Source organism: Micromys minutus (genome assembly GCF_963924665.1).
Source record: "Micromys minutus genome assembly, chromosome: 2".
Lineage (NCBI taxonomy): Eukaryota > Metazoa > Chordata > Mammalia > Rodentia > Muridae > Micromys > Micromys minutus.
Window position 1 is genome coordinate 63,667,880 of NC_137971.1, and position 15,094 is coordinate 63,682,973.

General features: G+C 43.3%; 1 pseudogene across 1 annotated transcript; it reads left to right on the forward strand.

The window, feature by feature from the left end:
* The first annotated feature begins 292 nt into the window (after nt 1-292).
* On the forward strand, nt 293-11,477 carry LOC308417632 (KH homology domain-containing protein 4-like; annotated as a pseudogene). The gene is made up of 5 exons: nt 293-374; nt 722-820; nt 1,696-1,838; nt 9,270-10,530; nt 11,295-11,477. The product of its transcript is annotated as a KH homology domain-containing protein 4-like (transcript).
* The last annotated feature ends 3,617 nt before the right edge of the window (nt 11,478-15,094 follow it).

Below are 15,094 nucleotides of genomic sequence, written 5' to 3' on the forward strand. Positions count from 1 at the left end.
ATTATTATTATTATTATTATTATTATTATTATTATACCTTTTAGGCATGTGCCTTAAATATATATGTGCATCTCTCCCATCTCCCCTCCCCCCTTTCATAAAACCCAGGTTGGTCCTAAATTCAAGCTCTTCTTGCTGGTATCACAGCTGTATGTCACTTCCCCAGACAATAAGGATTTTCTGAAGCACTGGGAAGGAAAGGCTGGACCTTTGGCACACAGGACAAGTGCTCTGCCACTGAGCTACACCCTAGCCTTCAAACCTTCTCGAGCTTTAGTTTTGTGTCGATAAAATGGGCCTCACCTCGAGTCACGTCTATCAGAAGCATAAAGATGTCGTGGGAACCTCTGTAACCTATGCCGAGTTTTGCAAGGGTATAAAAGGTTTTCTTTTGTGAAAGACACATCCTTGAGAAGTGTGGGTACGTATTATTCAATGTGGTTTTGTAAAAGTGGAACATTTTAAAGATTTTTTTGAAATGTGTCTCTGGGCATATGCAGGAGCTTGAGAAAGCCAGAGGCATCAGGTCTCCTGGAGCTACAGGTCCAGGTGGTTATCAGCTGCTGGATGTGGTGCTGAGAACCAAACCTCAGTCTTCTGCATGAGAAAGAAGTGCTCCCCCACACTAAGCCATCTCCATCACCCAAACTTAAATTCAGTTTTGCCCTTCTCACCAGAAGTCTGCTGAAAACTCAACCTTTGTTTGTGTTTTTCTCTGCAGACGGCGGTGTGGTCAGTCTTGTGGATCAGAGAAATCTTAAAGCAGGTTTCAAAAGTTGTGCCAGGGGCTGTCCAAGTACTTACTGCTACGTTTGCCCTGGTAGGGTCTTCCTGTGTATTCTTATTCTGCTGGCAAAAAAGCCTTCATAAGAAGCTGGGGTCCCATAAAGGCTTTCGGCTGCCGAGATCTCATACCCGGCAGGAAGCAGTGAGAGAACTCTTGTTTCCGAGGATGCTCTAGACAGAAATGGCAACTGAACTCCAATTCAAGACAGCGGAGGGGGTGGGGGAGCAGGAGACTCCACAGCACCTCCTGTAAGTGTTGACAGGTGACAGTGGATGTCTTCTTGCATGGGTGGCAGCCTGGTCTGGGCTTGCTCTAGCAGAGGTGTGTAGCCTTAGCAATGGCTAATACCATCATAACCCTTTCTCCTTCAGCTCTTTCTATTATTTTATAAGTTGATGTCTGTCAAACAACCCTGCTTGTGACCCTAACTCATCACTAAGGAAAGCATAATACACATTTGCACACATGGTTGGAACATTTGAACACCTGTCATGGTGGTTGCTTGCGGTGAGGTTTCCCACAGTCACTCCATTAACTTGAGACCACGGGACTCAGTAAATCTCTAAACTATGAACATCTCCCCTCCCCCACCAGTCACTGGTGAGTGGTCAGTTCACATGTCCCATGCTTGTGAACTCTAGAGGTAACTTCCAGGGAAAAGGAGCCCCCCCCCCCCCCTTTAGACAGGCTTCTTTACTCCTGACTGCAAACAGCTTGGGGACTTTTCTTTCTTCAAGACATGGCACTATTAATAGTCTAACAAGTTACAGTGCATTTTATGTGTGCATTGGGCTTAGCTCATTCCTAGGATAGCTTCATGGCCACACCAAAGAGGTCTCACAGACTCCACGCAGAAACATGCTACTTCAACATCAACACAATAAACTAAACACCTTGGATTACACCAGCTTCTGTGCTAAAGCCCGTGGGGCGGACAGCTGTCTGTGAAGACGTGAGGCAAGTGTCTAAGGGTGCTGTGGAGCAGAACAAAGAGCAAGGTACCCTGCTGGTTCACAACAGAGATGCTATGGGCTTAAGTCTGGGAGCGGAAGTGATGGCTCAGTGGTTAAGAGCTATAGCCGCTCTTCCAGAGGACACTGATTGTGTTTGTTTGTTTGTTTTCCAGTGCCTCCACGGTGGCTTGCAACTATCTGTGATTCCAGTTACAGGGGATCCAATGCCTTCTTCTCACCTCTGCAAATGGTATACAGATATTCATTCAGGCAAAACTTCTCTTCACATACAATATAATAATAATGATAATAATAATAATAATAATAATAGACACAAAAGCCTTGGGCTTGTTTGGAGAGCATTTGCTATAATAAAAGCAATTTGGGCCAGAAAGATAGCTCAGTGGGTAGAGGCCTCATGACTTGAGTTTTATACCCAAATCTGGTGGAAGGAAATGATTTACTCTAAAAAAAAAATCCTCTGATTTCCACATGCATGCCATGGCCTGCTCCCCTCCATTAGTATGATTAGGATTATAGTATATGAATATAATAGAATTATATAGTACTAGTAATGATTATAATAAACATAAATAATTAAAAATAAAAATAGGCACTATGATTGTAAAAAACTCAATTTTTTGTTAGTTTTTAATGTGCCTTCTCCACCGACTCCTTGATTCCTGAGCATTTAAGCTTAGGCAATTATAAAGAAACCACCAGAACCAGCCCTTCTACTCTGGTTCTGCCCAACAGTGAGTCTAAACATTTAGTCTAGCCCTCTGGGTTGAGTGCTTAGCCACCTTGTTTTCTTATCTAACTGGAGGAAAGGTGTGTGGGAGAACCTCACTGGGTCCTGTGAGTGTGTATACCCTCCTATTAGGGGGTAGTATATGGTATACTTTATAATATCCAGATATCAACTGTCTCTTGAGTAGAGACTGAATTGATTCCGTCTTTTTGTGACTTAAGAGAGAACCTGTCTGGTTCTTGGGCACACATATCAGAGATGTGGGAGAAATTGATATCTTGTCTCAGGAAACCATAGGACAGTACCTCCCATGCCCTTAACAGCCCAGATGGAGACTGTCCTCAAAGCGTCTGTCTATGATGAACAGACCCTCTGCAAAGCCACAGGTAACTTAATTGCCAAGACACCTTAACTGATAGTCTCCAAGCCCTGGACACACTTTGACCACTCCCACCCAGAAACCAAACTCTCATTTGGCTGCTGAGTCCCTACCTGCCATCAAGACTCTACTTTTAAACAATTCATCACTCCAGAGGAAAAAGAAATCAAGTCTCATGAATCAAAGCAAGATAGCTTTACATTTCTTCTAAGAACTTTCCTGGGGTCCAGAATCTGCCTGCAGGGAATCCTGGCTTTATTTCCCAGGCACATTCTTCTGAGACCAAAGGTGATCTAATTTCTAATTACAAAGGACCTTTGAGCAGCTCAGAACTAACAGCCCAAATAAGCTTTGACCCCTGGCTGCTTTACCTTCCAAAGATGAGAGCACAGTTCCTGCAATTCAACTCCCAGCTTCTGAAAGCACATCCACAATAGTAACAGCCTGAGTTCTCAGAGAGGAGGTCTCCGGCTTAACCTTTGCTTACAGTGAGGTGGATATGCTTTACTGGGCTCTTTACAAGACCACAGCTTTCTGGGGAAAGTAACAGCCGTGTCATGCTTCCCATACGCTGACGGATTAAATAGTTGTCACAACCCCCACTGCATCCTTCTGGCTTTGATTTCTATCAGAGGCAGAATTGAACGGTTCACACATGGCCAGGTTTAGTGCACCATCCAGCTGTGTCCTGGGCAGGACAGCAGCCTTGTAGCTCTGCAGTTCCCACTTCTGGTCCATCTCTGTCACCATGACACTATACTAGAAACATTAATTTAAAAATTATTTTTATTTACAGAGTTCATTCATAGCTTGTTAAAAAGAAGAATGTATAAATCTCACACAATTCTTTTAAGTACAAGGTCCCTTTTTATTAAATAGAATAACAGGACCTCAAGAGCATGTTGTAGAATAATTTTCTGGTGACTAAATGTGTGTAGAATTGTCTGAAGATAATGCCACCAGAACTTCTTTTATATATTTAAAGACACAGCCAAGGATATACTAATTATTTAAAAGATTAGTCATAGTGAGTAAAATGATTAAAAGCTATCTATAATACTTCTTTATTATTTCTTTTTGTTACATTTATCCTGAGGGGTGGGACATGGGTGTTGGGACTTGTGTGTTGAGCTCAGAGGACAACTTTGAGGAATCAGTTCTCTCCCTCAACCACATGAGTTGGGATGAAACTCAGATATTCAGGCTTGGTGGCAACTTCTACCAGCTGAGCCATCTCACCAGCCTAATATTTCTTGGTGTGGTAGACTACTCTTGTCTTCTTATGTTCTGAAGTTATTGGAGGGCAATTTAAGTGGAGTTGGTACAAATTAGCCCTCACTTAAAATTCTTAAATAAGAAGTTGGTAACTTTGTACACCGAATTGTGGTAATTTTTACCACCTTACTGTGAAACCTTTCTCCCCAGCAAGCCATCCTTCTACTTTAATCTCTTAGTAATTTGTTTGGTTGTTTACCTGCTGAATTTAAATGCCTGCCTTTTGGAGTAGTTTTCCTTTGCAGATTGATTTACATACTGCTAATTTCCTCTTTTTGTTTTTTTGTTTTTTTTGAGATTGATCTTTTTTTTTTTTCCTTAAGAATAAAACATCTCAGTTCATTGATGTGTTTTAGTCTCTTTCCCTGAACCCTGAAGGCTTAGAGAGGACTAGGAAGTGGAGCCATCTTTTTAATGTATACATTAAAGATGAGCACTTGAGTCTAATTTTAGGCCCATCAACCTTGACAGCTCCTTTTTAATCACCTGGAATTGAACAGATATGTAAATTCAGGAAGGAGAGTAAAGGGATCCAAACTGAGAAGTCAAATCATCTCGAACATTGCCCGAGAGGCACACAGGCTGGAGATCCCTTCACGATGCTCTGATTCCAGAAATCTACAATTGTAAAAGTGGAAGAGGGAAACCATCTAGACTGAGCAAACCCAGTGAATGGCGTGCATTTGTTAACTGAGAAGCTGAGGACGTCTCCCACACAGAAATCCCTGGTCTTGCTTGTTGATACTGGGGAAATCCGGGGTCCCATCATAAGTTTCTTATTCTCCTTAATAAAAGAATTCATGAACGAACTCAAACAGAAGTTTAAACGGTAAAACAAAACAAACAAACAAACAAAACAGGGCAGGCACACTGTAACTCTCAGCAGCTGCCACAGGAGGAAAATGAAGGAGGGAAGGAAATAAGCCATGGTGTTTAAGTTATCAGCGTGGAGGTGCACCTTGACTACAGATAGCCACATTTGGGGGATAGGAGCTGGCTGAGTAAAGAAACTCAAAATTCTAGAAAAAGCAACTTAGACTCTGGTCAGCATGTGAAAGAGATAGAAAAGAGAAAGGAAAATGTTGCACCTTTTTGAGTCTTCACTCAGAAGGGCGATTGGGCAGACAGAGCCAAACCTCTGGTTGGCTCGGCTCCTAGAGGCTGGGCTGTGGGTGGGGTGGGGTCCGGGGAGTTCTGGGACAGAGTAGTATAGTATCTCATTAAAGGAATAATTATTCCACTCATTTCTTTAACATGGCTTGAGGTGAACATACCTTCTTAGGGGTGCCTACTGCCTACTTTAGCTACTTTACTCTAGTCTGCTAGAATATTATGTCTCCACCCAGGCCAGAGATTCTATTCTCTTTACCAGGAGTTTTTTCCTTAATGGGCTTTCATTGCTGCTCCAACACTGTGACTCTGGTGTTTGCCATATTCTTTGGTGCTGGGGAACTGAAGACTGATAAATAAATGGAGCTATTTAATATCTTCCACTACAACTCTTTGCTACTGAAAATAGGCTGTTTCTTTGTCTATTTAAAGACCATTACCCATTTAAATAACATTATTGCTGTTATTACCGAACTTAAATTAACATTAAGTCTGTTACTGTTATTGCTCGCACTTGTAGGTCAAAGTCAGCCATGTGCCCTGGAGGACATCCTAGGTGTGAAATGAGAACTCAGTGGGTCTCAGTGTCCTGCAGTCATGGACAGCATTAAAGGGAAAAAAGACAGCATCTAGCCAGGTAAGCTGTATATTTCATCTTCTGGATTAAGCAGGACACTGGGTGGCTGGATGGTATCCAAGAGCATTGCATTAAATCACAGCCTCCCTGAGCTCCCGACACAGAGGCTAGGGCAACACAATTCATCTGTCTTCCTAGCTACTAAACCACTGTGTGATCAATTCCTCTGCAAAGGATGGCCATAAAAAATTTGTAACGGTAACTGCAGAATTCTCATTTCATGAACCATCATGAGGAGATGCCTGATGATCAATGTTTAAGCACAGGGCAAGAATTAAAATATACAGCATAAGATCGTTACAGAGGTGGGCTCCAGGGTTGGAGGCCAGCAGACAGGCAGCAGAGGTGACTGGGCCAGTTTAATCACATGGTTTCCAGGAAGTGACTTTGGGCTTCACTGAGGGCTTCTTTGCCACGCTTCTGCCCATCCCGCCCAGCTTGACGTTGTTCTGTGAAAACATCTCTCTGATGGAATTTTCTGGCAATCAGACTTGATCTCACCAGGCTGGAAGAATCATGACCCCCTATCCAAAGGTCAGAGGAGTACAGTCTTGAGGGGTCTCAGGGGCAGCTGTCCATGCAGACGCTGTATTAAGCGCTTAGTTCTTAGGCAGAGCTGTTTTCTATCAGGCCTTTGCAAATGGAATAGGGCTAGGCATAGAATGGCAGGAAATCTGGAAGGCCCTTTAAGTTCTAGAGTGATTGACAGACAAGAACTCTAATGAGAATTAAGACCTTCATATTGTACAGTCCCAGGGGCGGGGACACAAACACCATGCATTCTTACTGATTTCCTTTGTCTTATGAGTGAGGACGGTATTAGGAAGGGACAGAACCGCAGAAGCTGAGTGTTCTGACTTCTAAGGGCATCCGAGAGATGTCTTGGATACCGCCTATTGCAGAATTTCATCCCACATCACTGAGGGAGTTTCATCAAGCCTGAGCTGGGAGCGGGGCTGGGGTGGGGGGTGAGCACGAGTGTTGAGTACCTGTTCTCTCCCTTCCACTGGCAGGCGTCCGCTATCAGAGCTGAAGCTTGTTGGGTCATCCTGACAGCCTGCAGGCTGCTCGTACCCTTCCCACCCATCACCCGGGACTCTCCGTGTCTTTCCTGTCTCTCTCCTTCCCTCTTTGCCTTGAACTGTTACATTTCCCACCATGTCTATGACGCATTCTTATTCAGTATGATCCTATCTATGTCTTGCCTACATTTTATTCAACTTAGAGCCCTAAGAAGCTTTGTCATTGCATTGTATTTTTTTTTTTAATGTTTGCTATATTCTTTTTCTGGCTTTCTGTGTACATGCATGCATGTGTGTGTGGGGGGGTATACTTCTGTGAGTGTGCATGAGTATGTGTGTATGTGTATGGATGTAGTGAATGTGTGTGGTAAACTTATGTGTGTATGTGTATATGCATGTGTGTGTGAGTGTATGTGTGTGAAATGTGGCAAATGTGTGTGTATAGGCACCTGTATACAATGGAGTCCAGAGAAGGACACTGGTTGTTCTAGTTTATGTTGCCCTACCTTACCTTGGGGGAGGAGTGGGTGGGTGAGATCTCTCATTAAAGATGGAGCTAGGCTGGGCTGGTGGCCGGCAAGCAAACCCCCCAGCTTTCACCTGGCTTCATCTCTACCTATCCCAGCCCTGAGATGTGTAAAAAAAATAAAATATGAAATACCATTTAAATATTCTATTTGGTAAAACAATGCATGCTTCTATTTGTAAACACTAGCTTAAAGACGTAAACACATACACATATGCATATATTTGCATATTCATAAGCACATGCATATGAATTGTTTTATGCATTTTGCATTTTGTATAACATTTCATTTTTAGTTGCATAGTATCTCAAACATCTGTCGCTTTGCACAAGGATTGGCTTGCTACCTTCTGTTTGCTTGTGACGAAAATCTGATTTATTTTCTTTTGAGGCTAAAACTGAAAGTAAATAAAAAATATTAAATTTCAACTGGAAAAATTGGCACCTATCCTTCATAGATTAAATATATACTTTTATTTATTTTGCTTGATTTTTAATTTCTTACTTTACTTCTATGGCTTAACAAAGCATATTTCACTTAAAAAATAAAACAGCTGTGAATGTTTTTAACTGAGTTTCAGTGTTTCTAACTGAGCTGGATTCCCATATCCTGATTGTATTAGCTTAGTTCTTTTTTCCCTTGTTGTGGGTAAAATGTTCAGATAAAAGGAACTTAGTGAAGAAAGTTATTTTTCTGGCTCACAGTCCCAAGCTCATGTCTACCATAAAAGAGAAGCTACAGCAGCAGGAACTTCAGAGCGCTGGTCACATGCCACCTGCACTTTTGAAGCAGAGTGACAAATGTTTATTCAGTGCCATGTCCTCATCTTGATAGCCCAGGATCTCCTGCTCACAACTGGGATGGCAGGATGTCTCAGTGGGTAGAGGTGCGTGTCCTGCAAACCTGGAAATGTGAGTGGACTTCCTGGAAACCTTGCAAAGGTAGAAGGGGAGAATAGACTGTCTATTGTCCTCTAACATGCTGGGCCACACACCACCCCAACATCACACATGCATACACATGTTTGATTTGAGTTATCACAGAAATGATCTTCCCAAGTCAACTAACATAATCAATGTAATCCCCAAAGGCCCTCCCAGAGGATCCCAGGGTCTATCAAACTGACAATCAACACTAAACACCACAGCTGTCTACAGCAATTACTGTTGCATTTCAAAAAATGTCAGTAAACACATACTTTCTGTGGAGTGACTCGAAGCCTCTCTACCTTCCCTGAGAGCTCACACAGCCCAGGATTTTGTGTGTGTGTGTGTGTGTAAAATCTATTTCTTAGCACATTTTAGTTCGATTAGCAGGTTGGCGGGACATTTGTCATTTACTTAGCAAACTTATGGCTGTAAATGATCTTCCTTTAAGTCTCTGTACTGAATACTTATTATAATTAAACATTTTACTCAGATCAGTTTATTTTGTATTGCAATTGTTTCATTACACTTAAAATGTGAATTTAGAAAATGTGAATTTAGAAAATGGGCCTGGAAGTAGTTGGTGGGCGTTGACTACAGCTGGCTGCCCCCTGTCCGCAGGGAGAGTAACACACCCTGCTGCTGGTAGGCGCTGTAGAAAATGAGATCAGCCTGTCCCAGCTCCCTTCTCTTCCTGCCACCAGGGGGCCCCAGGTGAGGAAATCACTAGCAGGGGGTGGGGTGGGGGGGTGGGGGGGTGGGGGGGTGGGGGGTGGGGGGGGTGGGGGGGTGGGGGGGCGGGGGGGTGGGGGATTGGGGGGGTGGGGGGTGGGAGGGGACTCCCCATGGGCACCACCACAGCTCAGGAGCCTCATATGCTGCTGCTGTGGCGCCAAGATTAGCTGAAACCATCTCAGAATGCAGCTGAGAAGCTTCAGGTCCCTGGCAAAAGCCCAACCAGCAATAAAAGCAAAGATGGTGGGGACTGAAGTATCAAGGGCGTGCCTCTGATGTGTAAGAACTTTCGAACGAGAGGACGGACACAGGATGAGATCAGCTGACTTAGTGGGGCTGCTGTGTCAACTCCGGACGGTTCATATCGACTGAGGAGAAGGCCAAAGTGGGACCTGGAGACAGACACCGGGACAAGTCCAACTGTTACCGGTGAGGACAGTCAATGTCTATCCCCAACCGGCTCCCATTGCTCAGTTGTCCCCTGCTAGTCACCAGAAGCCTGCCTCCCAGTCAGGAATGCATTATGTTCAAGATAAACTATTTGTGGGTCTAGAACATGCCGCGCCCAGTTTTGATGTTAAGGAGAAAGTAGAAGGTCCAGGCTGCTCTTATTTGAACCTGGTGCCAAAGTCTTCCTAGGAGGCAAAGGCTCAGGCTGCATTGAGCCAGGCCAAGAAGCTTTGGAACCCATGTATATTTGTGTCAGCCATCCCAAACCTGAAGGCCTGGCTGCTGAGGAAGCTCTGAGAATCTCTGACAAACAGTTCATGCCGAGTGTTCTAAGTTTGTGAATCAAATAAGTACTGCTGTACCATTTACCAGGCTAAACACAACTCTGCTTTTGAGCATCCCTTCGCAGCCTCCATATTATCTATCTAAGGGCTAGCAGTCTGGTTACCCTGTTGTTCCCTCTCCTCAGCAGCCGGTTCTGCCTCCGTCTGGAGTGCCAAGTATAGTGCCACCAGCTGTTTCACTGGCACCTGGAGTCTTGCCGGCATTACCTACCGATGTCCCACCGGTGCCAACACAGTATCCGGCAATACACGTGCAGCCTCCAGCTAGCACTAGACAGAGCCCGGTAAGTGCCCCTTTTATCCCTACTGCTCCGTCAGAACTGCCTTGCCTGCTGGCCCCCTGCCCAGCCCCCACTCCCAGCTCAACCAAAGTCATGGAGGAGCTGCGGATGAGCGGGAATCTGGACTGCCTGGGTGCTGCATGGACCCATTCATATGAGGAGTCTAGGCACAGGCCGCTCCAGTCAGAATGAGGTAAAAGGTGCAGGATTGAAGCCGGCAAGTTCCTCAGGAAAAGAGCGAGAGAGGGACAGGCAGTCGATGTCTCTACCAGCCTTTCCAGTGATTGGAATAAAAACTGAGTCTGATGAAAGGAACGGGTCTGGGGCCTTAACAGGAAGCCATGTTGAGTACAGTGGAGGGGGGACTGGGACGACAAGTAGGGTGGTATAAACTGACCTGGTGGTCAATCAGATTTAATCCAATCCCGGTCATCTACTGGCTAATAAGAACACTCCTTTTTTTAGTTCATAAAGACAGTATATAGCTTTCTATTTTAAGCCCTTCTGTGTCAGGAATAAATAGAGTTTCCTGATTTATATTTTGTATGTACCAGTGGCATTAAAGTTGTAGGAAATACTAAGGATTGGGGGGGGGGGGTAACTTTAAAATCCCGTTGCTTGTTTTGTCTGATTGGGCGCCATCTGGTGTAGATTTAGGAAAAGCTAATTTCCTATGTGTTGGGAGCTGAGCTTATCACCCAGCAGCATCCCAGGACTCTGCATCCTGTGCGCGCATGGGATCATTGCATTCCTTGTCTCTAGTTGATAAAAGTGAACAGAAGGGAAAAAAAAGTTTTTCTTTTCTTTTTTCTTTTATCTCTTTAAGAGGTGAAATATTAGTCTTCAGAAACTCACTTGCTAGCTTTCCTTTTTTATTTCCTTTTTTTTTTCTTTCTCTGTTTTCTTCCACAGTTCTAGTGGACTGTCATTTGCTGGTACTGGCTGTTTTTCATTTGATCGTCAACATTATGAAGTGTCCACTGACCCTGTTGCTACAAAATGGTGTCCAACCAGCCACTTGTAATTAACATCTGTTTTTTTTAATTAATGAATTTATGTATTTCTTTTTCTTGGTGGGGAATGGGGTTGAGGTTGTTCCCTCTTCTACTTTATCCAGTCAAGAAGATGAAAACAGCAGAGAAGGGATTTGGTTTAGTAGCTTACGCAGAAGATTCCTCTGATGAAGAGTAGAACACGGAGGTCATAAAAATGCAAGTGTCTTTCCATAGGGCTGGAGTTTGGGTTCCCTTCATCTCAGCCACGAGCTAAGCAGCAGATGCTGCTCTGGATGCCCCCATAGGAAATAGCGGACAGAGCTTTGACACTCTTCTTAGAAATAATGCATGCACTTGATTAAACAAGACTCTGGGGGCCATCTTGAACCTTTGAAGACATTAGGGATGCAGTGTCCCCTGTCATAAAAGGATGTCATTCTTTTCAAAGCCCTGTTTCTGCAGTGGCATAACATCCCTTAAACTTCACTTAGAATCACAAATTTTCGTCCAGCTTTTTAACAGCTGATGAACTGTCCTTGTCCAGTGAAATATCAGGACAGAGTCATTGCTACAGATGTTTGACGTGGTCTAGCCTTCTCCAAATGAATAACCTGTGCTCTGTTGTAAAGGAAGTTTTGTTTGTATTTTACTAGTACCAGGTCAGTTTTGATAACTGGTTACAAACAGAGCATTAACTAGTTGGTAGTGAGAAATGGTTTTGAGACCCTTCCTTCCATACTTAGGTGTCACGCTAAGATCCACCTTCCTTCTTTCCACTTGGATTCTTTGTTTGAAAAATGCTGTTTTACTAATTTAGAATGGTCAAATACAACTGGATCCTGAATAGGAAAAAGAAGTTATTTTTGCGTTGTTTCTTTCCTGGGCTGATCCGAAGCGGGGTCCTGTAGGCACTGGTTTCAGATAGCCATTGCTGTTGCCACTGCCCTTCTAAGCTCCTGTTTGAAGCAGGGTCAAAGAAAGCGTGAGGTGAAGCTGCTCAGAGCTCATCTCACAAATGAAACACTCATCCGTCTCTCTCAGAAATGGCGTCATCGAGCAGAGAGATGTGATGTCACCGATAGAACGTGACCCTTACTGGAATTGAGACTTGTCCTCTTCTCTTGACATGGCGGGTTTTGTGGAAGGAACCTTTTTGTATCCAATACTGATGTGTGGAAGTGGAGGAATTGATGGCTGAGCCAGGGGTATTTGAGACACAGACTGTCATTTTTGCACAATTTTTGAATACTTTGCCCGCTTGCTTTGTACAAACTCTAATTTCCTATATGTTGTAAATAATTAGACCATAATTTCCTTATAAATAAATGTATAAATATTCTGAAAAAAAAAGAAAATGTGACTGGAGATAGAGGGTGGAGATTGACTGAACACCCTGTAAAAGTGCTCTTCTATCTAAAAATATGCCCCCCCCCAAACACACACACATTCACACACAAGACATGTGGCTCGGAGGCCCACGGCACAAGGGAAGGTAGGAACGGTAAGTTGATCTCTTTGTCAAATCTTTCTCCCAACATATTTCCATTGCAATTCACAACAGTAGCAAACTTAGAGTCAGGAAGTAGCAATAAAATGATTTTATGGCTGGGGGTCACCACAACATTGGGAACAGTATAGATTTCCATTTTGAATAGGGGCAGCAGTGTAGCCATACCAACTTTGTGTCTGTAATATGTACAAAACGTGGAGAAAATATTCACAGGAGTCTGTTAGCTCATTTGTGAAGTGGCACGCAGAAGGCTGGTCAAAAAGAATGGGTACTAAGACACACATCATACAAAGAATTTACCAACATACACTTAAGAGAGCAATGAATGAGATCCCACCCCTACCCCCCCACCTCCCACTTCTGGAAAGAAGACTGTAGAGCTGAGAGTGGGGTTCAACAGCAGCAGAGAGAAGGTGCTTGGTCCTACCGTGAGGCTCCTGGGTGGACAGGAGACAATCTTTATCTGGTTGAGTAATAAACTTTACAGCATCAGTTACTTTCCACGAAACTGGCTATTTGTGTAAGTCGCCATGGGTCAACTGGGGTTGCGCTCTGGATGGTTAGATCTGATCACTGAAGTGTGAGGATTTAGCTTTTTTTTCTCCCTGTAAATTAATCTCATACATTTAAAGTAATTGCCCCCTGGGTTGAGTCCCAGCAGGCAGCAGCATGTTAAAGCCCCATTCCTGAGGGCACTTTGGTGCCAGCAATGAGAACAGCGCCTCAGATGGGAGCATCAGGTTAGCATAAGGGTCAGATCCAAAGGGTAATTTATAATGAATTGGATACACACTTCAAGTAAACAGCAGGAAGAAGGCTGTTTGCCAAAGCACATAGCAACATTTTAGACAGGGCTTTAGGGGCAGACAGTGCAAGCGTAGGAGAGAGCATAGCTGCCATCTTAAGTCATAATTCTTGATAGATTGAGACAAGAAGCCGAAGAAGACAAAGACAAGAAGGAAAAAAAAACCCTCAAAGAACAGCAAAATAATCTTCTGTGGATGTATTCCTAGTCTGAGAATCTTCCATTCAGGACTGAACTCATAAAAGAAAACTGGGTTTTTATGACTTATACAACTAAAATAAGAAAAGTAAAATTCAAAGTCAAGTCAAAGGCAACAGGCATACCTGTAAGACATGTCTGTGACCCAAAACTGCAAGATAAGAGCCCACTTCCCTCATCTCTGAAACCACAGAAAGTAAAAGAAGGAAAGACAAATACCCGGTAGGAAAGACAAACAGCCAGCAGGCAGGAATGCAAGTAGCAGGAAGAATTGGGGCTTTCCTGGCACGGAAAGCATATTAATTAATCTAAGAAAACCTTATGCATAATTAAAGAAATGCAAATAAATATAAAGGCAGACCATTTTCTTAGTTTCTCTGATAGTTAAAAATTAAACAATACCCTGATAATCTATGAAAGTCAAAATCATTCCTGCTGCTTGTCAGAAACCAGGGCAATTTTTAGAAGGCTGCATTGTTATCTTAAGGTTTTAAAAAATTATGAGCTTGTTCCAGATAAATCCATCCATTCAAACAAGATACAGAGATGGCTGGACAGGTGGCTCACTGGTTAATATCATGGGCTGCTCTTCTGGGGAAATGGAGCTCACTTGATTCCCAGCACCCTCATGTAGCCGACAACCATCTATAACTCAATTCCAGGAAATCTGACCCCCTCTTCTGGCTTCTGTGGGCACTGCTGCATATACATGTTATACAGATCTACATGCAAACCAAACATCTATACACTTAATAAAAATAAAAACAAAAATAATTTTAAAAGGAGATGCACTGATTGTCTGTCTATCTATCTATCTATCTATCTATCTATCTATCTATCTATCTATCTATCTGTCTGTCTGTCTGTCTATTTACCTACTTATCTAATTATGAGGACTAAACCCAAGACCTCACATAAGAGTTCAACAATTGAGTCAACTTCTTTTTGACTTTGGAATAAGATGTAGAATTCTCAGCTCCCCCAGAGCCATGCCTGCCTGGATGCTGCCATGCTTCCTGCCTTGATGATAATGGACTGAACTTCTAAACCTGTAAACGAGCCCTAATAAAATGCTGTTCTTTATAAGAGTTGCCTTGATCATGGTGTCTCTTCATAGCACTGGAAACCCTAACTAAGACAGAAGTTGGTACCAGAGTATTGCTGTGAAAGGCCTGACCATGCTTTTGTTTGGAAGAATATGGATTTTAGAACTTGGATTTGGAAAGCTGTGGAATGGTTTAAGTGGTGTTTAATGGGCTCCCGTAGTAGGGCTAGGGTAGACTTTGTTGCTGAGGGTGATTTGAACTGTGGTACCCCTGGCTTTAGAGATCTCAGAGGAAAATAATTTTAGTATGAGTCTGTTCTTGTGTCATTTTGGTGAAGAACGTAGCTGCTTTTTGCCCTTGTCT